The following is a 25,430-nucleotide window of genomic DNA, read 5'->3' on the forward strand; positions in this document are numbered from 1 at the left end:
TTCAGTCTAGGCTATATAGAAAAGGCCTGCCTCAAAAAAAAAAAAAAAAAAAAAAACCCAAAAAAATAAAAAACCCTTAGAAAACAAAACAAAAAAGGGGCAATCTAAATCTTACATAAATAATTATATTAAGTGTAACACTGATTAAATAACTCAATCAAAAGGCAGAGATTGTAGGACTGGATTAAAAAAACAGGATCCAGTTGTATGCTATCTATGTAAGACATACTTTATTATTTGTATTTTTAAAAATTTTAACAATATTTATTAACAGATAATCAAACTGACTACTCGAGTGAAAAGACTAATTAGGAGGGTACTTTATTAGTAATGAAACAATCAATTATTGATTAATTTGTCATTAATGCTATAGGGAGCTATAGGGAGAAAGTTTGGCCTGACCATACTCATCCTGAGTCACAACCATGATTGACCCTGAAGAGATACACTTGAGATTACAAAACACAAATAAGTTAAGTAAAATGATCATAGAAGATATAGAATGTAAACAAAAAGTGAAAGAGAACTGGAATGACTACGCTAATACTGAATGAAATATACTTTAGGATCCAAGAAAGATTCCTTAAGACACAAAGGACATTTTATAATGACAAAAGTGTCAATCTATTAGGAAAAATGCTACAGTTATAAATGCACCTAACAATAGAGCCACCAAATATATGGTACTAAAATTGACAGAGTTGAAGGGAAAAATGGATAATTCAATAACAGTAGTTGGAGACTTTAATACTTGACTCTCAATAATAACACAATTTGACAGAAAATCAGTAAGGATACAGAAGACTTGAACAATATTACAACCAACCAGACCCACACTCAGCTGAACAAAATAAAAACATATATCCTTTTCAAAGACACATCTCTGGCTGGCCTGCATAGTAGGCCATAGACTGAGCCTGAATATATTGAAAATGATTGAATTATCCAAATGATTATTAAACAAATGATGTCCCCAATCATAATAAAACTAAGTTGGAATTTGTTTTGAAGAATTATAGGAAAATTATAAAGTACTTTGAACTGAATAAAGATGAAGACCCTGCCTATTGAAGTTTATGAGATGTAGTGAATGCAGTGTTAACAAGAAAATTAATAGCTTTATATTCCACTGCTGGAAAAAAGAAATCATCTCAATCAATAATCTACGCTCAACATGACATATACCAAGAGACCTCAAATATCTGTTGTATATCATGAGAGGAAGAGGGTAGGAGGACACGAAGACCTGTTCAGACATTGAGACGAGAGTGACATCTTGATGATGGTGTGAGGAGAATCAGGGAACCGTGGAGGAAAAAGCTGAGCAGAGGTTACAGGATAGCCTTGGAGAACGGGCAGTGGCTGAGGGAGACCTGCAGAATTCTGACCCTGGATGATGGAAGGCAGGTGGTGACACCTTTTATCCACTATGACGAATACAGTTAGGCAGAGGGGTTTTTATTTCTCTCTTAGGTAACAGAAAAGAAATAACCTTTCTTAGTATCTCAAGGTGCCCAGCAGAGCTTAATCGCTGGCTGGTTGAAGATACAGCAGGGAGTATGTGAAGACTTAGCTCCAAAGAACTCCATGCTGGACTTTCAGGGCTATATCCAGCTTTTATCATCTGGGGAGGTCTGTGTGAGGACATGGTGCATATTTGGACAAATCACCAAAATTACTACCCAGAATTGAACCACAACTGAAGCAGGATGGCGTTCCTTCCCTGTCTTTCTTCTACTCTAAGGTACTGGTTTTATGCAAATACTTACATATTGTTTCAAAATAACTTCTGCAGTTACCTTTGCTTTAGTTTGCTTAGCATGAAATTGAACACTAAATCAATTAAAATAATCTAGAGAGAAGTGTTGTAGAGGGCAGTTGCCTATAACACAAGTAGTCTCACAATGGGTAGCTTGTTCTGGTAAACTTGGCTCTGCAATGTGGTAAAACCTGGAAAGTCAATTACAGGCTCACTTGGATCCATAGCACTGAGTGAGCCACGCTTTACTCTTCTGTTTTGTGGTACTGGGGTTTGAACTCAGGGCCCCATGCTTGGTAGGCAGCACTCTATCACTTGAGCCACTCTACCAGCCCTTTTTTGTGGTGGTGTTTTTTTGAAGATAGGGTCTCATGAACTATTTTCCCGGGTTGGCTTTGAAGAGTAATTCTCCTGATCTCTGCCTCCTGAGTAGCTAGGATTACAGGTGTGAGCCACTGGTGCCCAGCTCATTCCTTTTGTGACAGGTTCATATAATGATTCTTTTGGGATTGGCCTATTTACCTTAGCAATGTCTTCAAGGCTCATGCACATCATAGCCCATTATAGTATTTCCTTCCTTTAAGGCTGGATAGTATCTTATTGAATGTACACACCACATTTTGCTTATCTGTTCAGCTGTGGAAGGACACTTGAATTGATTCCCGCCTTTCAGCTATTAATGATGCTATAAACACGAGCGTACAAATTTCTGCTTGAGTCCCTGCTTGTAGTTCTTTTGCATACATACCCAGAAGGAGGAATCTCCCCTTAACAGAAGTACTTCCTCTTTTCTATTTCATTTCTTAGCAATTTTGCTAACAGCAAATTTGGGGACCAATGCAATAAAAACAAATCATCACTTATTTTCCCCTGAAGAAGTACTCTTTTGATTGCTTATTGCAAGTTTGAAGGATGCTAAATAATAAAGAAGTACTTCAGAGACTATTATTGCCAAGACTGAAGATAGAATAGTATTTCTATTAGTTGGCGGGAAGTACTGCTATCCCTTTATATCTGTAAGGAATTGGTTCCAGAATTCCCCCATGTTTTACCCATTTTGAAGAATATGGTCAGGCAGAGGGGAATTTGTTTCTCTCTCTGGAAGCAGAAAGGAAATAACCTTTCTTAATATCAAAATCTGCAGGTACTTAAGTCTCATATGTAAAATGGTAAAGTATTTGAATATAACTATGCATGTCATCCCTATATGCCAAATCATCTATAAATTACTTATAATACCTAATAAAGTGTTAATGCAATGTGAACAGTTGTTCTACTGTATTGTTTAGGAAGTAATGGTAAGAAAAGTCTGTACATGTTCAGTATAGATGCAGTGGTTTTTTAAAAATGTCCACACCTGACTCAATCCATGGATACAGACCCATGAATGTAGACAACTGATTTTATAGTAGTAAATCTCAGTATAATTTTACTGCTCTAGGAGTTACAAAAACAGTAATATAGTCAAAACTTGATATTGTATTATTGAAAATAAATTGCATTGTCATGATTAAGACATTCAGCAAAATACGTTTATAGGCAGTCAGTGATCACCCAAGACACTGTTCAGACTAATGTCAAGTTTAAGAACCAGTATTTCTTTTAAATAATTTTGCTACTAAGAAAGATGACAGTTGGGGACTGGTGCAGGGCTGTCATGTTGCTGCAGGACAATAATGATGACACTGAAGATGTTTCACTGTTTGATGCAGAGGAGACAATTAATAGACCAAAAAAAATCCAGAACCAGGTTTAGTGCTTTGAAGTCTGTAGTATATAAGTGAACACTGGAGATGATCAGACTTCCTGAATAGAGTGAAGACTTATGTGTTCTGTTACATGGGGCAACAACCAAAGAGATTCTCCTCCAACTCTGAATGGTTTAGAGCTCAGTCCATGTTGAAAGGGTTTGTTTTTTCACTTAAACACTTTCTTTAAAAAAAGTAACATTGTTTTCATATTAAGTTTTTATTTCCTTTCTACTGAGTTGGCATTAGAAAGTATGTAATTTGGTTTATGGTGCATATATGTATGCACACAGTCATTTAAAATCTATCTATCCCAAGTTAGTGTCATGTAATATCTAGGGGCCTCAAGTTTACATAATAGATCTTTGCATTCTGATGCATAGAATATAGGAAGATGTTCTTAGTCTATCTCAAAGCTCTATGTGTTTACATAATATTTCTGCAGATAATTTTCAGAAGTAAGTTTTGATTCCATGGTAAGAGTGAGCACTTGGGTTTATGTATAAGTTAGAAATAATTTTTCATTTTTAACATGCTTCATGGTGAAATTTCTTTTCTTAGACATATGCAAGCAAGTAAAAACCAAATTCAGGCTCTGGGGATTGAACTCAGGGCCTCATGCTTGATAGGTAAACTCTCTACCACTTGAACCACAATTCCAGTTTTTTTGCTTCTAGTTCGTTCTCAGATAGGGTCTCAAGTTTGCCCCACTCATCATGACCCTTCTACTTTAACCTCCCGCATAGCTGGGATCACAGATGTGAGACATCATGTCTTGCTAACTTTTGTCTGAGTTGGCCTCAGACCGTGATCCTCCTATCTCTGCCTCCTGAGTCACTGGGATTACATTTATGTGTTAGTATGCCCAGCTTTTTTAAAAAAGTGTTTTCAAAAACAGGGTCTTTCTGTGTAGCTCAGGCTGGTCTTTCTTCCTTTTTCCTTTATTGTTATGTTGGTGGGGGCACACTGTGGCATTTACAAAGGTTCTTACAGTGTATCAAATATATCCTACTTGAATTCATACCCTCTATCACTCTCCTTTACCCTCCTCTCCTGATTCCTGGAATAGTTTCAACAGATAACATTTTTGCATTTACATATATGTGTACACATTTTTTGCACTGTACTCACTCTCCTATCCCCTTTCCCTGCCACCTCACCCCTCCTAGTGATATCCGTTCCCCAAGCAGGACCTGTTCTATCTTCCAGTTCCCTGATCTTGTAGAAGAAAAAAGAAAAAAAATGACATTTTTGCTTGTTTGTGATAAAGGAAGCTACAAGGGAGTTTCCTTGAGACATTTCTATGTATATATATGTATTATAACCCTAACTGGTTTATCTTCTTTAATTTTCTTCATTCTACCTTAGTCCCTTTCTTACGGTGGTTTCAGCCCATTTAAGATTTCTATACTCATGCTTGTATAGAGTATATCAACCATATTCAACTTCTTAGTTTCCTTCTTTTGCCCTCCCCCTCCTGTATGTGACCTTCCCTCAGTGTGACCAGTGTTTCATAATATTACTGCATTTGTGTTAGGTCTGTATTACACATATAAGAGAGAACATATGGCTTTTGGTCTTCTGAGCCTGGCTAACTTCACTTAAGATGATGTTCTCCAGTACTATCCATTTACTTGAGAATGACAAGATTTCATTCTTCCTCATGGCTGAGTAAAATTCCATTGTGTATAAATACCACATTTTCTTAATCCATTCATCTGTAGTAGGGCATCTTGGTTGTTTCCATAACTTGGCTATTGTGAATAGTGCTGCAATAAACACGGGTGTGCAGGTGCCTTTGTTGTAAGCTGACTCACATTACTTTGGGTATATTCTGAGGAGTGGTATTGTGGTCGTATGGCAGATCTATTTTTAGTTTTTTAAGGAGCCTCTATATTGTTTTCCAAAGTGGTTGTACTAGCTTGCATTCCCACCAGCAGTGTATGAGGCTTCCATTTTCCCCACATCCTTGTCTACATTTGTTGGTGGTGGTATTCTCGACAGTAGTTATTTTAATAGGAGTGAGGTGGAATCTTAATGTGGTTTTGATCCGCATTTCCTTTATGGCCAGGGATGGTGAACATTTTTTTTCACATTTTTTTTAGCCATTTGTATTTCTTCTTTTGAAAAGGCTCTGTTCAGTTCATTTGTCCATTTCTTCATTGGGTCATTGATTTTTGGGGAATTTAGTTTTTTGAGCTCCCTGTATATTCTGGTGATCAGTCCCTTACCTAATGTATAGCTGGCAAAGATTTTCTCCCATTCTGTGGGCAGCCTCTTCAATTTAGAAACCATTTCTTTTGTTGTGCAGAAGCCTTTTAATTTCATATAGTCCCCAGGCTGTCTTGAACTTGTTTTCCTCCTGCCTTGGCCTCTTGAGTGCTGGGATTATAGGTGTATACCATCACTCCTAACTAAATGTTTGCTTTTGCTTTTATTTTGTAACAAGTAATTACTTTAGAACCAGTTAACATAAATGGAATCTTCACAGTTATTTTTAAGGTATACCCAGGGATTGCTGCTATTCTAGTTATGTTCTGGAAGGGATAGCCAGGTTTTACTTTGAAACATCCTGGAAGCTCTTCAGTGCTTTTTTGGCTAATAAAATCTTTTGTCATTAAAAAGGCATTATTCTTATGTTATACTAATAAATACTTGCATCATAAATGCCTAAAACATATTTTATTTTATGAGTCTATTTTTTTGCTATAATAGATATATGGTAAATCACACATTTTATTAATGGTATTTCTGAAAAGAAATTGATATATGTAACTGTAAACCAATCTGCAAACTATTACAGGCATCTGTAAATCGGTTGTAGATCCTGTAAATTTTCAAGGAGTCTTTTAATTAGCAGGTTATGTTATAAATGTAAATCTTTACATGGTTCAAATATTTTAAAGATGTTTTGTTTAACTGAATAATTGTCTTCATTTGAGTTGCAGCTTAGAAGGTGCATAACTTTATATTTGTATAAACTCTGCTGTTTCCAAAGCCAAGAAAAGATGACAATTCCAATACAAAAGGTAGTAAAGAGGCCACCCTGATAATTCTAGGAGGGGGAGGGAGTAGAAACAGTGACCTAAGTGCTTTTTTCAGGTGAATACAGAGTATTTCTTTTAATTTTGAAAGTGTCAGGGCAGAGCAGATGCACTTACATGGATGTAAATTGATGTCAACAAATCGGGGCACTTAAAACCTGCGTAGAAGTGTTTTGATAGATTTTTCACAAATTGCTTCATATTCTGACTTGACTTTAGGCAGAAATAAAGCAACTGAGAACAGATTTTAAAGTAAATCTTTTAATGTTTGTTTTCTTCTATTTCTTGTCTAAACTCACTAGTAGCAGGACAAAAGCTATCAAAAAAGGTATGTCTTACATGTAATGGTCTTCAATTGTTTGAGCACTCTGTCATGTACTTCCCTAGCGACCTGCCCCTCTACTGCTCTTATGTTAACATTTCCAGGTTCATTCTAGCCTTGGTGACTCTTCCTTAAAGGTGGACCAATCTGTTAACTTATCTTTTACCATAGGGTGCCCAGAACCACACTCAGCCTTTCAAATGTGGGCTGAAATGTGCAGAATACAGAATGGCCATTAACATTTATGTTCTGTGGAAATCCTGCCAGGATGTAGCCTGAGAAAGCTGTGGGTTGTGTGGCCTATAATCACGCTGCTAGCTTCTGGTAAATTTCTGTTTAGGTCGTCACATCAAGTGATCTTAAATCATTGGGAAATTTCAGTCTTTGTTCCTGTTAAATTGAAACCAAAGGCTAATTCTGTCATCCTCATGCAATAAGTCACCCATTCTTCACAGCTATCTGTCACCAGCGATGTGATGAGAGTAAAAAGAACAAAACAATAATTTAGTGAACATTGTTCTTATGAATTTAAGTGCTTTAGGTACAGTGTCTTCCTCAGCAATCACACCAAAATTATGGAGTATTATAACAACCACAGAGCAGTATTATTTGTAGTTTACAGATGAAGAAACTGAGGCTGATAAGTTTGGAAACAGAGTTGAAAGCTGTTTTTTCTTAATTTTGTCATCTTATCTACCTTGTACTTTCCTATGAGCATGTCATCTATCTTACCCAATGTTCATAAGTTATTGACTAGGATTACACAAATCAGTGCTGGCCTGTGTTTACTCAGTTCAATAATAATGTCATCTTCAGATTACAACAAAGACACCTGTACACCCACGTTTACTGCAGCACTATTCATAATAGCCAAGCTATAGAAACAGCCAAGATGCCCCACTACTGATGAATGGATTAAGAAAATGTGGTATTTATACACAATGGAGTTTTACTCAGCCACAAAGAATGAAATTTTGTCATTCGCAAGTAAATGGATAGAACTGGAGAACAGCATCTTAAGTGAAGTTAGCCAGGCTCACAAGGCCAAAAATGGCATGTTCTCTCTCATATGTGAATTATAGACCTAAACAAATGCAGAAAAATTATTGGACATGGGTCACACACTAAGTGGAGAATACGCACGGGAGGAATAGGGAAAGGGACAGAAATCTAAAACTTGAATGTAGTTGACGTGCTCACTGTAGAGGAGGGAATATAGTAATCATAAACTGGCAGAGGCCACTGTGGGAAGGGGACCAGGAAGTAGTGAAGAGTTCTAGTAGAGAAGAACCAGTGTGGGTTGTAATACACATGTGCATGGTAAAAACACGAGGAATCTCTCTCTATAGCTATCTTTATCTCAAACTAGCAAAAATGCTATGTGTTTCTTATTATCTCTTCAACAAAATTGGAGAACAAGAGGGCAGAACAGGTTCTGCCCAGAAGTGGGGAGTCTGGGGGGAGGTGGTGCAAATAATGTACACACATGTAAGTAAATGTAAAAATGACAAAATAAAATAAAAAAATGTAGTCTTTACTAGAATGCTGTTTAACTGACTGCATACAACCTTATTACCCAGTTCTCATTTGTTTGTTTTTATTTTTCCCTGCAAACTATTGTGGCCCACTGTTTCAAACTATTCGAAATGCATTTATATGCGTTGATACATCTGTGTCAACCACGTATGCCAAAGAAGGACATATACTTCTTGTTAGTGAAACTATGCTGCCTCTCTATTTTCTAGGTCATCACAAACTATCGGTCTGTGAGCATGGCTGTGTGTGTTGTCTATTTACATAGGTGAGTGGCCTTCCTTGAAAGCTCGGGATTTCATGTCCACTTGCACACTCTCACATAAAGTTTTATGTAATTACAACGCAAACGAAATCCTGCTAGATATATCACTCTTGTGTACTACAGCTTGGATATATGTATACAGCAGCCCTGGAAATATCTTGGAAAAATCTAACCCAGAAACCAAAACCAGAAAGGCATAATAAGCTCATATTTTATGCACATAGATTTAGTTGGCACCTTTATTAGAAGGTTTTGATTTTTTCAAAACACTTAAATTTCCTTTAAAATGTGTCAGTTTCCTTCACAAAAACTGAGAGCTCACCTTATATATATATATGGCATACATATATATTCTTTTATATACCTCTTGTATATAAATTAGTCATAGGTTGGTCTAATTTTTCAGATAAAATTTTAAACTTAAGTTTATGAATTTCTAGGTTATGAGCTATCTTTTAAAGTATTATATTAAAACAAATTGCCTAAAACCCAGCTAAGTGAAAATGCTTAGTAAATGTTAGTGTTAATTATCCTTTAGGTCAAGCCTTGTTTGGAATCTTCATTCTTTGTTTTATGGGTGTTTCCTGTTCTAAGAGAATCATTCAAGTGGGCACTGAATTTATTAATTCTTTAACGTATAATAAACTTATACAATTAGGTGAATGTATTGTTAAATATTTAAAACTGAAAGAAGGCATCAAAACTCATCACATTGTACATGTTTAAGCAGTTAGTTGTGTGTGAATCACAGCTCAATAAAACTACAACAAATGGGATTGATAGTATTATGAGGTGTAATTGTAATACAACTTAACCATTCAAGTAAAAGTAAAACATACTTTTAAAATTTAAATATTTTGTTATTATAAATATAGTAGGGGGTTGGGATGTAACTCAAGGGTAGAGCATATAGGGCCCTGGATTCCATGCCCAGCAGGGGAAAAGAAGAAGTAATATTGTCATGTAGAAAGTTTTTATAGAAAAGAAAAAAGTCATCATCAATTCTCCCAATTAGTGTAACCATGTTAGTCATTTTGAGTCTTCTTAAAACTATGTTTTGGTGAAAAATCTTTTGACTCAATTGAGGGCCTTTGATTTGAGTGTGTGTCCTGAGATAGCCCTATCCCCTCCATAAACCCCAATCTTTCTCAGTTATCAAAGGCCCAATTACAAGGTATAGAACAAGTATTTAGTGTTTTACACCTACTTAGCCAGTTCTAACATGATGTTTACTTTCCAACTTTGAACAGTAAATTAGGAACATAATTCTGTTGTTTTCATCAAGGAAAAGTTTTATTGCTAAAAGTAAGTCCAGGAGAGACTTCTGTTTCTGGGAAGATGCAGAAGACATAGTTCTCCTTGTTCTACCTGTTAAGAACAAATGAAAACTCTGGATGTTAGATGTAAAAGAAGTGTAAGACTGAGGTGGAGAGAAGAAGGCAGGCCAGTTAGGGATCTTGAAACTTGAGGATCAACACAATCATGAATTCTCTGGGCTTTCTTTTTATCTTATGTACTCTGGAGTTGGAGTTGAAGAGGCTGCTAACTTGGAAATGCCAGCAGATGTAGTCAAAAAAAGTCCCAACAAAAGCTGCTGTGTCTAGTGGAAGAACCAGGAAAGGAGCAGCCTCCTAGGCAGAAAACCTTTAGACCATGGCTGCTCTTCTCCAGCCAAACACTCAGTAACTGTGGCACAGCCTCCATCCACATCAACAAAGGCCAAGTGGGGATCCTAGCCTTGCCCTGTCATGGGGCTGTACCCAAGCATACCAGCATTGCCACCAATGTGTCAAAGGCCAAGGAAGGATTTGGGGCTTTTATTATCAGGAGGATTCACCTATCCATGGTGCTAGTGAAGAACACTGGGGGGCCTGGACTTTTTTCTCACTCAGCAGTAATGAGGTGTCCCTCTCCCTTGTTAAAGAGGGGGTTTCAATAGAGGCCAAGTGGAGAGTCAGTGTGGGAAGCCGATTATGAGAAGTCTATGAGAATTTGACATAAGCATAGCTGTGCCCAATAATTGGGAGGCTTAGATTGGCATGGCCCCAGCCACGGAAGAGTGCAAAATGCAGCATAGCTGCTTTTCCTAAGTTGTTTATATTCAGGGAGGTAGGAGTGCAGGGGTCTCTTGTTATAATGTCACATCCCTTCCAGAGAACTGTTGCTTCACTACCTTGTTCACCACTGGATATAAAAGACTTGCTGAAGGAGGACACATGAGGTTTTTTTTATGGGGGATTGATGGAAGGGTTTTGACAGGGGATTGTGATTGGCTGCTGCTGTCACTGCTGCTGGCTGTGTGTCTCCACCAGAGCAGCTTTCTGCACCGAGAACTTTATACATAGGCTTTAGAAAAGCTAAGCAAAAGAAAAGCTAAAGAGAACATGGGACAGTGTAAGTCTAAGGACCAAGACTTTAAGAGAGACTAAAGGGGACATAGGACAGTGTGAGTCTAAGGAAAGAGACTTTAAAGAATAGAAAAGAAGCAAGGTTTTATAGAAAGACCTTAGAAGCAAGGTTTTAAAGAATAAGAGAAAAGAAGCAGAGTGAAGAGAAGTAAAAAAGCAATGAGGCTGTTGTGTGTCTCTATCTGAGTGCCCAACACACCTGTCCCCAGCTTTATGCATGTCTGTCTTCTATCATTTGTCCTTTCTGCATCTCCCATTGCCCCCAGTTGGGTTCAGTAGTAATGGAGCGAGAGAAAGCTCTCTCCAAGTCAGGACTGTCATCACTTCCCAGTGGTCACTGGGCCACCCTCCAGGCAGTGAGATACCATGTGGAGAGCTGGAATACGCCCTACCAAGCAATAATGAGGAGCCTCCATCTTGATTTCCAGCTCATGTTAACAGAGTTTGAGTGAAAAATTTGAAGTCACGAGGTGGTGTCTCTTTTTCCTTTGCTGGAAAAGTGATTTAAAAAAAAAAACCCAGATAAAACAGAAGGTTTAAATATTACAAATACTTTATAAGAAACCCAAAATGTCCAGGTTTCAATTGTTATACTAAGATACAAAAAGATCTAAAACATTGAATAAAACCAATCAACAGATCTTAACATTGTAATGACAGAAATATTACAATTATCTGAAAAGACTTTAAAGCAGTCATGACAATACGTCAAATGAGCAATTATAAACTTACTTGAAACTAATGAAAACAATAGATGATCTCATCAAATTAACTAGAAAATCTTGGTAAATAAATAGAGGCTATAAAGAAGAAACAAATCAAAATTCTGGAATGGAAAAATAAAACAACTGGAATATAAACCTTAGAGAATGGCTTTAGCAGAAGAAAGAGGGGGAAAGAGAAAAGAATCAGTGAACTGGAAGCCAGAAAAATAGAAATCACATAATCTGAACAGAGAGAAGATTAAAAAAAAAAGACGTAGAGACTTATGGACCTGTAGGAGTGTAATGAAAGATCTGACGTTTGTGTCATTAGAATCCCTGGAGGACCATCTGATATAGAAAGTTTGGCTAAAAAAGCATTCAAAGGAATGATGGCTGAAAACTTCCCAAATTTGTCAAGAGATATAAAATCACAGAAACGAGAAGGTGAGCAAACCCATTCTAAACAGAATATATGTAGAGAAATCCACACCATGACCTATCGTAGTTAAGCCTATGAAAACTAAAGAAGCATTGAAAACAAACAAAAATGATACCTATCTACAGGAAAGAAACAATGTGACAAATCTCTCCTTAGATGCCACGGAGATGAGAAGGAAGTGATTCAGCATTTTTCAAGTGCTGAAAGAAAAGAACTGTCAACCCAGAATTTTATATTCAGCATAATTATCCTTAAGAATGAAAGGAAATAAAATATGCCCAGGCAAAGGAAAACTAAAAGTAATTGTCACCAGCAAATCTATTTTGGCAAAATGGCCAAAGGACATTCTCTAAACTGAAAATTAACGATAAAAGAAGGAATACTGGAGCATCAAGAAGGAAGAAAGGACACGGTAAGCAAAAATTTAAGTAAATGTAATAAGTTTCATTTTTCTTTTTGAGTTTTCTAAATTACGTTTGATGGTTGAAGCAAAAATTATAACAATGTCCAATGTGGTTCTAAATGTATGCAGAGGAAATATCTGAGGTATTATATTATATATGGAAGAGAGGAAAAAGATAGAAAAGAGTAAAGGTTTCTATGCTTCCTGAAAACTGGTAAGATGATTATGTCATTAGGCTTTGATAAATTATAATATCTAGAAGCTATCACTAAATATTATGCAAAAGGTCACATTCAAAAACACTGTAAGCAGATAAAAATAGAATTCTGAAAAATTTCTAGTATTATATAGGCAGGTAAGAAAAAAAAAAAAACCAGAATGGAGACCCATCAGAAAACAATATAAAATGACGCACTAACTCCCTAAAAAGTAATCATTACATTTAATGTAAATGGTTTAAATGCATTAATTAAAAGATAAGGATTTGCAGAGTAGATTAAGAAACTCACTTCTTTTCTATCATGAATCAAACCATCTCACTATGACTGGTAATGAAAACACATGAGCACCCGAGAGACTGGAAGTGGGAAGGAGGGCATATGTAAGGAACCTATCAGCCACAGTTTTGTCCTTTTCCAGGTACTATTACCAACAGCATGCTGTTGGTTCAAAGATCCATTGCCTTGTCTGGAGCCCAGGGATTTGAGGGAAACTGAATCATGTCTTTGCTCAACTCTAGACAGCAGTGCTCAACTTCAGGCTGCAGTTAGAGGTCTGAAGAAAGAACAAGGTGTATATAAATGCAATCATGTCTTGAAGATTGGATAATATCAAAAAGGGACCTTACGTAACCTAGCTGTTCAAGTTAGCATACTGTCATTTAAAATTATCTAATAAAACTGCTTTTCCTTAACAAGAAATCACCTCAAATATAACAATGTAGACAAGTTGAAAGTAAAAGGATGGGAAATACAAATCACACAGACATTAAAGGAAAACAAGAATGGCTCTATTAATATCAGATAAAGTAAACTTCAGAGGAATGAAACTATCAGACACAGGGAATGACATATCAAAGGTCAATCTACCAAGAAGACATAGCAATCCTAAATGTTTATGCAGCAAACAATGGCATGCTTATATTGCAAAATAGTTAATGAAAAATTGATGGAAGAAAAAAATCCGTAATTATAACTGGGGACTTCAACAGTTACCTCTTAACAATGATAGAACAATAAGACAGAAAAGATGCAGAAGAACTCAAAGACTCCATCAACCAATAGACTCAAACCGACATTGACGAGCACTCCATGCAAAAATAGCAGAGATTATATTCTTTCCATGAGCCTATGGAATATACTCTAAGATAGACCATATTCAGGACTATAAAAATACTCCTCCACAAAATTAAGAGAATCGAAATTATATACAGTGTGTTTTTCAACCACAGTGGAGTCATATGAGCAGTCAATAACAGAAAGATAACAAGAATACCTCTATGTATTTTTTTGTGTGACTTTTTTGTGGTACTGGGGTTTAAATTCAAGGCCTCATGTTTGCTAGGCAGGCACTCTTCTACTTGAGCTGCACCTCCAGCCCAAGAACATCTTTAAATGCATAGAAGTCAAACAAACACAAAGCTAAGTAAGCCAGAGATCAAAAAAGGAAGTTTCGAGGGAAATAAACAAATACACTGAACTGCAGAAAAATTAAAATACAACATATTAAAACTTGTGGGACATAGCTAATGCAGTGCTGAAAGGGAAATTTACAGCACTAAATGTATATATTAGAAAAGAAAAAAAAGTCTCAAATCAATAAACTTCTTCCTCAGGAACCTAGATAAGAAAAGGTCAGAGTAGACTCAAAACAAGCAGAAGGAAGGAAAAAATAAATAAGAGCAGAAATCAATGAAACTAAAAGCAGAAAAATAATAGAGAAAATCAATGAAACAATGATGTGGTTTTTTGGAAGGCTTTTTTGTTTTGTTTTGATTTTTGAGACAGAGTCTCCCTATGTAGTCTAGTCTGGCCGCAAACTCATGATCCTCCTGTTTCAGCTTCCTGAGTGCTGGGATCATCGGTGTGTGCCACTGTACCTGGCCTGGTTCTTTGAAAAGGTTTATAAAGTTGACAAACCTCTTGCAAGTCTGGCAAACAATAAAAAAGAGAAAACACAAATTCTCACTATCAGGGATGAAACAGAAAATGTCAATACAGTTTCTGCAGAAAACAAGCAACTTTACACACATTCATTTTTTGTAGGTAAAGACATAAATATTCTAAAATTTGTTAGGAAAGCCAAAGGAACAATAGCAGGCAAAACAATTCTGAAGAGAAGAATAAAGTGGGAGGGTTTGTTCACTCTACTTAGAATTAAGATATACTCTGCAGTAGCATGAATCAAGGCAATGGGATGGAGAATTTAGGAGTACCACACAGATGTCTCCAGCTGATCGTTGACAAAAGTGCAAAGGCAATTTGATGGAGGAAAGAGAGCCTTTTAAACAAATATACTGGAGGTTAAGAAGAATTTTAGGAGGTGAAAAGAAAATAGGAGGTGAAAAAGAACTTTGACTTGAGTTTTGTGCCTTATCAAAAAATGAACTCAAAATTTATCATGGGCTTAGATGTAAGACATAGAAAAATATTGAAGAAAATCTTTTAGAAAAGAACACTGAAAAAAATCTTTGGGGTTCTAAGCTACGTAAAGAAGAGTTCTCAGGCTTGACATGAAAGAAAGAGAGGAAGGAAGGAAGAAAAGAATGAAAGAAGGAAGGAAAGAAAGAAGGACCACCAAAAGGGAAACAATATATTGGATTTAATAAAAATTAAAACCTTTAGTTCTGTGCAAGACACTATTAAGATGAAACACAAGCTAGACACCGAATTTTATTTTATTTTTTTTTTCATTTTACTTTTATTATTCATATGTGCATACAAGGCTTGGTTTATTTCTCCCCCCTGCCCCCATAGACACCGAATTTTAAAAATTACTATTATTAACACATATTAATTGAATAAATGAGTGGGTTTCACTGTGACATTTGCAGACATGCATATATATTGTGCTTGATCAGGTCCACCCTCCCATCACCCTCTCTTGCCCCTGTCTGCCTCCCTACCCTAGCCTCTTCCCCTTCCCTAACAGTCCCTTAAAGGGGGAGAAGATTGTTGAAAATCTGACATTTCACAAAGGACTAGAATCGGTATGCATAAACTACTCTTAAAATCCAACACTAAAAAATAATCCACCTAGAAATGGGCAAAAATCATGAAGACACATTTCACAAATGAGCACACATAAAGATGTTCACATTGTAGCCATTGGTAAAGTGAAAATGAAATCCACAGTGAGATAGCATGGCATACCTATCAGGACAGCTAAAATAAAAACAATGACATGCTGGTAAGGATTAAAAAAAATGGGATCACTTGTGACTGGTCAGGACATAAAATTGTACAAACATTGTAAAACAGTTTGCAGTCTCTTAAAAATATTAAATATGCAACTACTGAATGACCCAGCAATTGTATTCATTCAAGAAATGAAACCTTTGCCTACTCTAAAAACCTTTACAAGGTTATTGATAGCAGTTCTATATTTATTTATTTATTTATTTATTTATTGTTTTATTATTCATATGTGCATACAAGGCTTGGGTCATTTCTCCCCCCTGCCCTCACCCCCTCCCTTACCACCCACTCCGCCCCCTCCCTCTCTCCCCCACCCCCTCAATACCCAGCAGAAACTATTTTGCCCTTATCTCTAATTTTGTTGAAGAGAGAGTATAAGCAATAATAGGAAGGAACAAGGGTTTTTGCTGGTTGAGATAAGGATAGCTATACAGGGCATTGACTCACATTGATTTCCTGTGCGTGTGTGTTACCTTCTAGGCTAATTCTTTTTGATCTAACCTTTTCTCTAGTTCCTGGTCCCCTTTTCCTATTGGCCTCAGTTGCTTTTAAGGTATCTAGCAGTTTTATTTGTAAAAGCCCCCAACTGAAACAACCCAGAGACTCCCCAATGAATAAATGGTTAAGTAAACCATGGTACATCTAAACCACGGGATACTACACAGTAACAGCCTGGATAGATCTCGGAAAATTATGCTAAATGACAAGGTCAGTTCCAAAAGGTACGAACAGTAACTGAGTGACAAATTTATAGAAACGGGGAACAGATTAGTGACTACTAGAGGTAAAGAAAGGGACAGGATTGGAAGTGTAGCTATGAAAGACCACGTGAATGATCCTTGTGCTGATGAAAATACTTTGTATATTGACAGTCATGTCAATATCCTGTTTGTGATATTGGACTACAGTCTGGCCTCTCTGTATTTTAACTCCATGCAGAAAGAAACTAGCGCAAAGCTAGACATTGGAACTGAGTTTGTGCTCAAGAAAATGCAGAACCACGTTAATCTCCAAAGATGATGAACCAGGGTGTCTGTGTGTGATAGTGAAAAGTGCACACTTTAAGAGTGTACTCATGGGGGTGGACTTGGGGACCTGGTGAGGCACCAGTGTGTCTAACTGTGAACATTCCATTTTCTTTGCATGATAGGTGGATGCCGTTGTGGGTGGAAAGAAAGGAAGGCAGGGGGAGGGAGGTGCTGAGACTTTCCCTTAATTCTTCTCTGAGTGTCTAAAGATACAGGTAGTCCTAGTGACCAGACTGATGTGAACATTGTGCCTGCCTTATCCTCATGGTATTGGCTGTTACAGCTCCTTTATAGCCACCTGCTGCCTTAACGTGAAAAGACCAGAGGTGGCCAGAAGAAAAGGCATTTAAAATACAATTTTGAAACCTAGATGAACATACATGCATTCACAATATTTTGCATTAGTTTTAGCAGAAGAAATCTAACAGTTCTGAAACTTAGAGAAAATAAATACTCATTCATTTGAACAACAGCAAAAGGTTTTCCTGAGAATGTGGGGAATCATTAACTTCACAGATTTTAAGCCAAAAGTATAATTGCTGGTGATACAAGGCCAAAACAATTTTAAAGCACTCGTGAACAAAACAGAAATATGTTCCATCAATTTATTACCATCAGAATCAAATAGTATTTAAATGACCACATGTACTCTGGCTAGATCAATTAAATCCAAAGACAGTAATAATTAGTCTTGTTGGCAGCCAAAAGCTTTTCCAGTTCTGTGCTTATGTGTTGAAAAGATGACTTCTACCCATTTTTATTACCTTTGTGCTCTGGTAAATTATAGTAATTTCTTATGCCTTGGGTGAGAGAGGATGGGAAGATAATATTCACCTACTGTGTAACTTTTCTAAGAGAAGCAGTGAACAATCACTTACTAATACAAAAATGGATAAATTTTTTTGGCCTAAATGTATTCCATTGTAATAGCAAAAGAACAGATGATAATATTGGAATCCCAAACGTTTAATAGGTAATGTGTGTGAAATGTGAGTGCAGTGGGACCAGCCTAAGACACAATAAACAAAGCTCCCTTTCACATGCTGTCCAGACAGCTCACACTTGTGTCTGTGCTGCCCTCTTCCAACCCCCAGGGGCCCCTCCTCTTCGCTGGGTCTTTATTAATTGGCCTTTGTCTTTCCTCTGATGAAAAGAGTGCTTATGCTCTGTCCTGATCCTTTCTGTGCCCACGGATGCCTGGCGGGGGGACAATGGTGTGGATCTAAGGAAAGGAAAGTGGGAGTCTGTTTCCAGGGAGACATTGTGCGCTCTGGCCACCAGGACGTGAGAGTCCTGGAGCCTGCAGGGGGCGATCAACACTGTGGAATGAGCCCGCACTGCATGCACAAGGCAAACTCGGAGAGAGGGGTGGGTGCCTTCTAGGAAATTCAGGGTAATTTGCTCACTCAAGTTTTTATGTGGTTGTCTTGGCGACTTACTAAAAGAATCAAAGGATTATCAGGGCCTTGGATTTCTATGATCATCTCTTCTTCAGTTCTCATTTTACAGGTAAGGAAGTGAGACTCAGGAAAAAACAGTGGCAGAGCCCATGTTGGAACTGAGATCTACAAGCATCCTGCTCTAGCTTTAGAAAGATCTGTGCTGCAGTCTGACAAATCTCTAATGCTAAAAGAACACTCCTGGCTTCCCTCCTCCCATTTCTGAGTTTGTAGTTAGGTGATTTAAGCTGAAAGTGGAGAAGCTCATTAGGAGAATGAGGGCACACACCTGAAAGAAGAAAAAATGATGACTATCACAGTATTTTGCTATTTTAGAACCACATAGGCTCTGATGGTAAAAACAGTTAATAAGCTAGAATTTTTTTGGTGGGGTTGGGATGTAGCTCTATTTGCCTATTGTCTGTCTTCCTCCCTTCCTTTTCCTTCCTTCCTTCTTCCCTCTTCCTTCCTTCCTTTCCTCCCTCTCTTTGTTCCTTCTCTTCTCTCCCCTCCCTTCCCTCTTCTTTCCTTTCCTTCCTTCCTCCTTCTCTCTTTTTCTTTCCTGTTTTTTTGAGATAGTCTCACTATGTTACCCAGACTGGCCTCGGACTTCCGAGCCTACTGAGTGCTGGGATTACAGGCATGAACCACCATGCCCAGCTCCCCCATCTTTTAGTATATTCAAGAACAAGAAATCTTTGCTTGTGAGTTACACATTCATGTGATGGTTGGGGAAATTTATTACTACTTTCTTGCCTTCCCCCATTCCAGAAAAACTAATGTAGATTCTAAAGGTATTTTAAAAATAAGCTAGTCAAAGTGTGGTCCTTGGGCACTAGTACAGCATCCCATGGGAGCTTGCTAGAAATTCAGAGTCTCCGCCCCACTCCAGCCTTCCTGAAGGAGCACCTGCACTCATTCCTGGTGATCATTATTTGCATTAAAGTTTGAAGTCTGACTTCTGGTCCCTCTGCAACTCCAGGACATGATTGGTGGGTGGCCTCAGCTCTGCTCTTCCAGCAGCTAGTCCTTGCCTGAGTGTTGCTGCCAATAATTAATTTTTTCATCTCCCATTTAAAAGAAAAGGACATTTTCACTTGTGCTTTAATATCATTCTGGAAGAATATTTGAGTAAAAGTGCTCTTAATGCACTTATATATTCTCAGGAGGCTCCTTTATTTATGTGAAAGGGCACTGTTGATATTATACAAGGAAGGTTTGAAATTTCCCCTAAAAACCTTAGCTGCTGAAAAGAATGAACCAGTGTTGGTGGGCTCTATTCTCACCACAGACTTCTCTGACTTTAGATGGTTGACTTGGTATCTTTTGGCCTTGTGATGATGTGAAAGTAGAAAGCATTCTCCAAGTTTTGACTCTTTGCTAGGCTTGTGGTATGTGATACGATCCTTTTTCGTGATGCTGAGACCCTGATGAAAACAACCCACACTCTACAGTGCACAGTGGCTCAGCAAGGATGACTGACAGGGTAAGTAAACTGGGTGCATTTTCACCTTAAACTGTGTTTCCTGCGCAGCAAGGCCATCATAAGTCAGGAGCATCTATAATTGACTCACTCACTGATGATGAGTGAAGAATTTGTATGAACATAAACTTTGACAGGCTCCTGTGGTATAAAAGCACTTGGTAAAAACTAATCTTTACAGAAACGTTATCTTTTAATTGTTTTTGTTTATCCTACCACCAACTATAAAGCAGTATTTAGTATAGACCAGATCCCTAACCAGCTTCATCGACAGTGACAGTATATGAATAGTTACTGAGTCTTCTCTACATACAAAGTGCCATTGTGGAACAAAGTGGTTCCTGATTAGTTAAAAAAGTTCATATTTTTATTATTACCAATGCAAGAGTTTAGATAGAACATCTTTGGGTGAGCTGTGCTGATGGCCTGTCTCTCTCTCTCTCTCACACACACCCACACACACACGTACATGTGGCTATATTGCATCCATTTACTTTATATATATATATATATATTAATTGTACAAAGGGGTTTCATTGTGGTATGTCCATACATGCACATAAAATGTGCTTTGATCAAATTTTTATCCCTTCTCCTCATTTTTACTCCTTCGCATATTTCCAGGTTATCAGTTTTGGAGACAAATAATTTGCTACATTATGGTATTATCAAACCTAAGGATTTTGGAATTTGTTAAATTAAGATTATGTTACTTGTTTATTCTGTGTTAAGAAGCTAATGTAAATGTCTGCAAGCTTAAGAGAATAAACTTTGTCTTTCTTTAAAAACAACTTTGTATTCTTAACACATCACTTTATGTAAGTTGTAGATTTCTAGCACTGGAGATTTTAGAAATTCTGCCTAGAATTCCCCAAATAATGGTTAGGATATTTCAGAATAGCTCAATCCCTCACTTACCATTTCTGCTGGCAGGCTGACACTACCATGTCCCTTATTTTTGGGCAATCTGGTTCTAGTTTTTGGAATGAGTTTAGATAGCCACATATCACCAGCCCTGCGCTGGGGCTATGGAAACTGGTGGGTCAGGTGTGAATGACTATTATGTTCAGTGGTCATATTAAACACAGGAATGATGTCATTCCATGAACAATATCTGCAATGATGATGACATTTAACCATTAAATAATAGATCTTTTAGACTGGGTATGTGGCTCAAGTAGTAGAGCACCTGCCTTGCAAGTGCAAGGTTCTGAGTTCAAATCCCAGTTTCTCAAAAACAAGCAAGCAAACAAAACCCAACCCAGATCTTTTGTAATGACTATTTATGTACTTATTTAGTGGTACTGGAGTTTGAACTCAGGGCCTCACACTTGCTAGGCAGGCACTCTACCACTTAAGCCATATCCCTGATGCTGTAATGACTATTTTAATGTTGAGTTAGAAATATTTTTACGATGAAAATCAATGAAAAAATAAATGTGAATAGAAGTGTGTCATTTATTCAATACAGTTCATTCCTTTACTTTTTCAACAATTATACACTGAACATCTGCTTTGTATCAGGAACTGTGCTAGGTGTTCAGGATAACTGAAAACAAATCTAGTTCCTGCCCTCATGTTGCTTATAATTTAAGTGGGGAACAAGAGCAACTGCCAGGCATGGAGGAGTCAAAAGCCTGAATACAAACAAACAAAAAGGGAGAGAAAACCTAATAAAAATGCCCAATATTATTATAAAGGAAATAAATGGAATGCTGAGACAGAAAATAAAAGGAGAGACTATAGATTCTTTTTTTATTATTCATACATTTATTCATATGTGGATACATTTTTGGGGCAACCTGTGCCTCCTGCCCCCCCGAGACTATAGATTCTTGACCCGAGTAAGCAGTAGAGTGATGATGGTGGAAAGACCACTGAGAGAGAGGAAAGAGCACATGCAAATGCAATTGCAGGAGCAGAAGGGGGAAAGTGAGGCTGGAATGGACAGAGAAGATGCACAGGAAGGGGAATCAAGAGGAGACGGGCAAGGGGGTAAGTCATACTGGCCATAGCCAGGACTTGGCTTTCTCTTTGGCTGAGAGCGGAAGCTGAACAGAGCATCACATGGCTTTAGTTTTTTTCTTTTAACTTTTATTTTATTCATATGTGCATACATTGTTTGGGTCATTTTTCCCCCCTGCCCCCACCCCCTCCCTTACCATCCTTCTCCCTCCCTTACCCTCCCTTACCCCTCGCTACCCGGCAGAAACTATTTTGCCATTATCACTAATTTTGTTGAAGAGAGAGTATAAGCAATAATAGGAAGGACCAAGGGTTTTTGCTAGTTGAGATAAGGATAGCTATACAGGGAGTTGACTCGCATTGATTTCCTGTGCATGTGTGCTACCTTCTAAGTTAATTCATCTCGAACTAACCTTTTCTCTAGTACCTGGTCCCCTTCTCCTATTGGCCTCAGTTGCTTTAAAGTATCTGCTTTAGTTTCTCTGCATTGAGGGCAACAAATGCTAGCTAGTTTTTTAGGTGTCTTACCTATCCTCATACCTCCCTTGTGTGCTCTCACTTTATCATGTGATCAAAGTCCAGTCCCCTTGTTGTGTTTGCCCTTGATCTAATGTCCACATATGAGGGAGAACATACGATTTTTGGTTTTTTGGGGCAGGCTAACCTCACTCAGAATGATGTTCTCCAATTCCATCCATTTACCAGCGAATGATAACATTTCGTTCTTCTTCATGGCTGCATAAAATTCCATTGTGTATAGATACTACATTTTCTTAATCCATTCATCAGTGGTGGGGCATCTTGGCTGTTTCCATAACTTGGCTATTGTGAGTAGTGCTGCAATAAACATGGGTGTGCAGGTGCCTCTGGAGTAACCTGTGTCCCATTCTATGGCTTTAGTTTTAATAGGATCACTTTGGTGGATGTGTGGTGAACAGATGTGGGGATTCCTGGTGAAGTGGGGAAACCTTATCTGGAGGTGGTTCTGACAGGAAACATGGTGGTCTGCAGGAGGATTTTGGCTGTAGAGGTGCTGAGAGTGCTCAGGCTCTGGGTAGATTGTGACAACAGGTCCAGCTGGACCTGCTAATGAGTTGGATGTGGTATGTGGGAAGAAAAGAAGAGCCAAGACTGCAAGACTTTTAGCTTGAACAACTCAAAGGGTGGAGGAGGCCATTATACAATGTGGGGAGACCAAGGTAGGAGCAGGTGGCCAAGGAATTGGAGTTTTGTTTTGGACTTGTTGAGCTTGAGATTCTACAAATCCGTTGAAGTTGAGATGTCCAGGAGGAAGCAATCTAGAATGTTAAGTAAAGTCAAGGCAAAGGATAACCATTTTGAAGTCCACAGGAGAGATGTTGTTTAAGGCCATGGTTATGGTTGAGACAACTGTGGTAGCGGGGACAGCCGGAGGCATTCATGTGGAAAGAGTTGAAGAGGAGGCAGCAGAGGTGAGATAGGCAAGAAGCTTCTGGTGAGGGTGGAGGAGAACAGGAGAGAGTAATGTCCTATGAACCAGGTGAGAAAGTGTTTCAGGAACCTGGAGTAGGTACGAGTCAGATATTGCTGACAGTCATGCATGATGAGAACTGAGTGTTGACTGTGGGTCTAGCAATGGAAGGTGACTGAGCCAGAGCTAAGCTGTTCTTAGCCAGAGAACTTGACGGTCATGAAGAAAAAGCCTTGCTAGGGTGGACTCAAGAGAGACACCAGGGAGATGCAATGGGGTACAAAGCATTTTCAAAAAATTTTTTGTTTGTGGGGGGGTGGGAGTCTAGCTCTATCTGCATATTGTCTTTTCCTTCCTTCCTTCCTTCCTCCCTCTATTTTCTTTTTCTTTTTCTTTCTTTCTTTCTCTCTCTCCTTCCTTCCTTCGTTCTCTCTCTCTCTTCCCCCTCCCTTCCCCTTCCTTCCTTCAGACTCAAGAGAGGCACCAGGGAGATACAATGGGGGTATAGAGCATTTTTGAAGTCTTTTTGCTTCCATGTTTTGAGATAGGGCCTTGCTATGTAGTCCAGGCTGGTCTCTCAAACTCACTTTCCCCTTGCCTCAGCCTCTCCAGTGCTGGGGTTAAGGTGTGTGCCACCATGCCCAGCTTTCAAGGAGTTTTGCTTGAAGTGACTGATAAGTGCACCAAGACTAAGGGTGAGGAATAAGGTGAAAGAAAAAGTGATTTGGGTGGAGGGGAGGAAAGAATGAGTCAGTATGGAACACATTGCAGTGGCAACACAACTTACACCATTCAGTGGATTCATGGAGGAGGAAGACATGCAGAAGACAGGAACTTAGAGGAAAGTCTTCTAAAATGAACATGCTTTGCTCAAACAGAGCATAAAATGGAAGCCAAGGAGCTGGGCACTGGTGGCTCACGCGTGTATCCCTTCTCCCACGGAAGCTGAGATGGGATAAATGGCTAAGTGCACAAGATCCTATCTCAGCAGAAAAAACTGGGTGTGGTGGTGCAGGAAGTCTAAAAATAGGAGAATCGTGGTCCAGTCTGGCCTTGGCAAAAAGTGAAACCTTATTTCCAACACTAACCAGAGCCAAAAAGGACTGGAGGTGTGTGGAGGTGTGGTTTGAGCAGTAGAGCACCTAACTAGCAAGTGTGAAGCCCTGAGCACAAACCTCTGTACAGTCAAAAAATAAAAAGGAAGCCAAGGGTGTATGTAATTCATTCAACGGTAAGTCACCAAATTCCCAAACCATTGCTATTCTGCTTTCTAATCACACGAGGCCGCCTCTGCTTCCTCTTGCGTCTTTGCTGATGACAAAGAAACATTACCATTCATTTCCATAGGAATCTTGCCTATGGGTCAGATACCAGGTTTTGCCCAGATGCTAACCCTTTTTTGCCTGTTTGCAGTCACCCCAGCAGGAGACATGGCAGAGGAAATGTCATTTCACTTCTGTGTCTGATAGAGAGTTGCCACAAGGCCAAAGGCCTACCAACCACTGTGCGAGGCTATCAAGCCTGGCTAAGTAAAACTGGACTTTTATTTTAGTTCTGAGTTGTTTATTATTTGTTTGGAATGTACTTCAGATGTGGCAGAATTTCTTAATGAGAAAAGCAACTACTCTGTGGTGCTGACAGTTACAAGGAACGCCTATGTGATCTCTCCATTCAAATCTCCTGAAGTTAACTGCATGTTATACTGGGATTCTTAATGTATCTGAGTATAACCGAGATGCAATTGACTTTCCTATTCTAAAATATTCTAAATAATCAAGAGTGGTCTGGCGAGGCACCAATGGCTCATGCCTGTAATCCTAGTGACTTGAGAGGCAGAGATCAGGAAGATCACTGTTTGAGGCCAGCTTGGGCAAATAATTCATGAGACCCTACACAAAATAAAGGCTGGCAGAGTGGCTCAAGTGGTAGAACACCTGCCTAGCAAGCATGAGGCCCTGAGTTCAAATCCCAGTATGGCCATCCCTGGTAAAAATGCAAGACCCTATTTGACAAATAACTAAAGT

General features: G+C 38.4%; 1 protein-coding gene and 1 non-coding gene across 21 annotated transcripts in view; one reads left to right on the forward strand and one right to left on the reverse strand.

The window, feature by feature from the left end:
- Dlgap1 (DLG associated protein 1) overlaps positions 1-25,430 on the reverse strand; it is an 888,020-nt gene that overhangs the window by 211,483 nt on the left and 651,107 nt on the right. The window lies entirely within an intron of this gene.
- Positions 13,139-13,203, forward strand: LOC141422890 (small nucleolar RNA SNORD29). The gene has a single exon (XR_012447592.1). It is a non-coding gene; the product is annotated as a small nucleolar RNA SNORD29 (small nucleolar RNA).

This window comes from Castor canadensis, chromosome 4 (genome assembly GCF_047511655.1).
Source record: "Castor canadensis chromosome 4, mCasCan1.hap1v2, whole genome shotgun sequence".
NCBI lineage: Eukaryota > Metazoa > Chordata > Mammalia > Rodentia > Castoridae > Castor > Castor canadensis.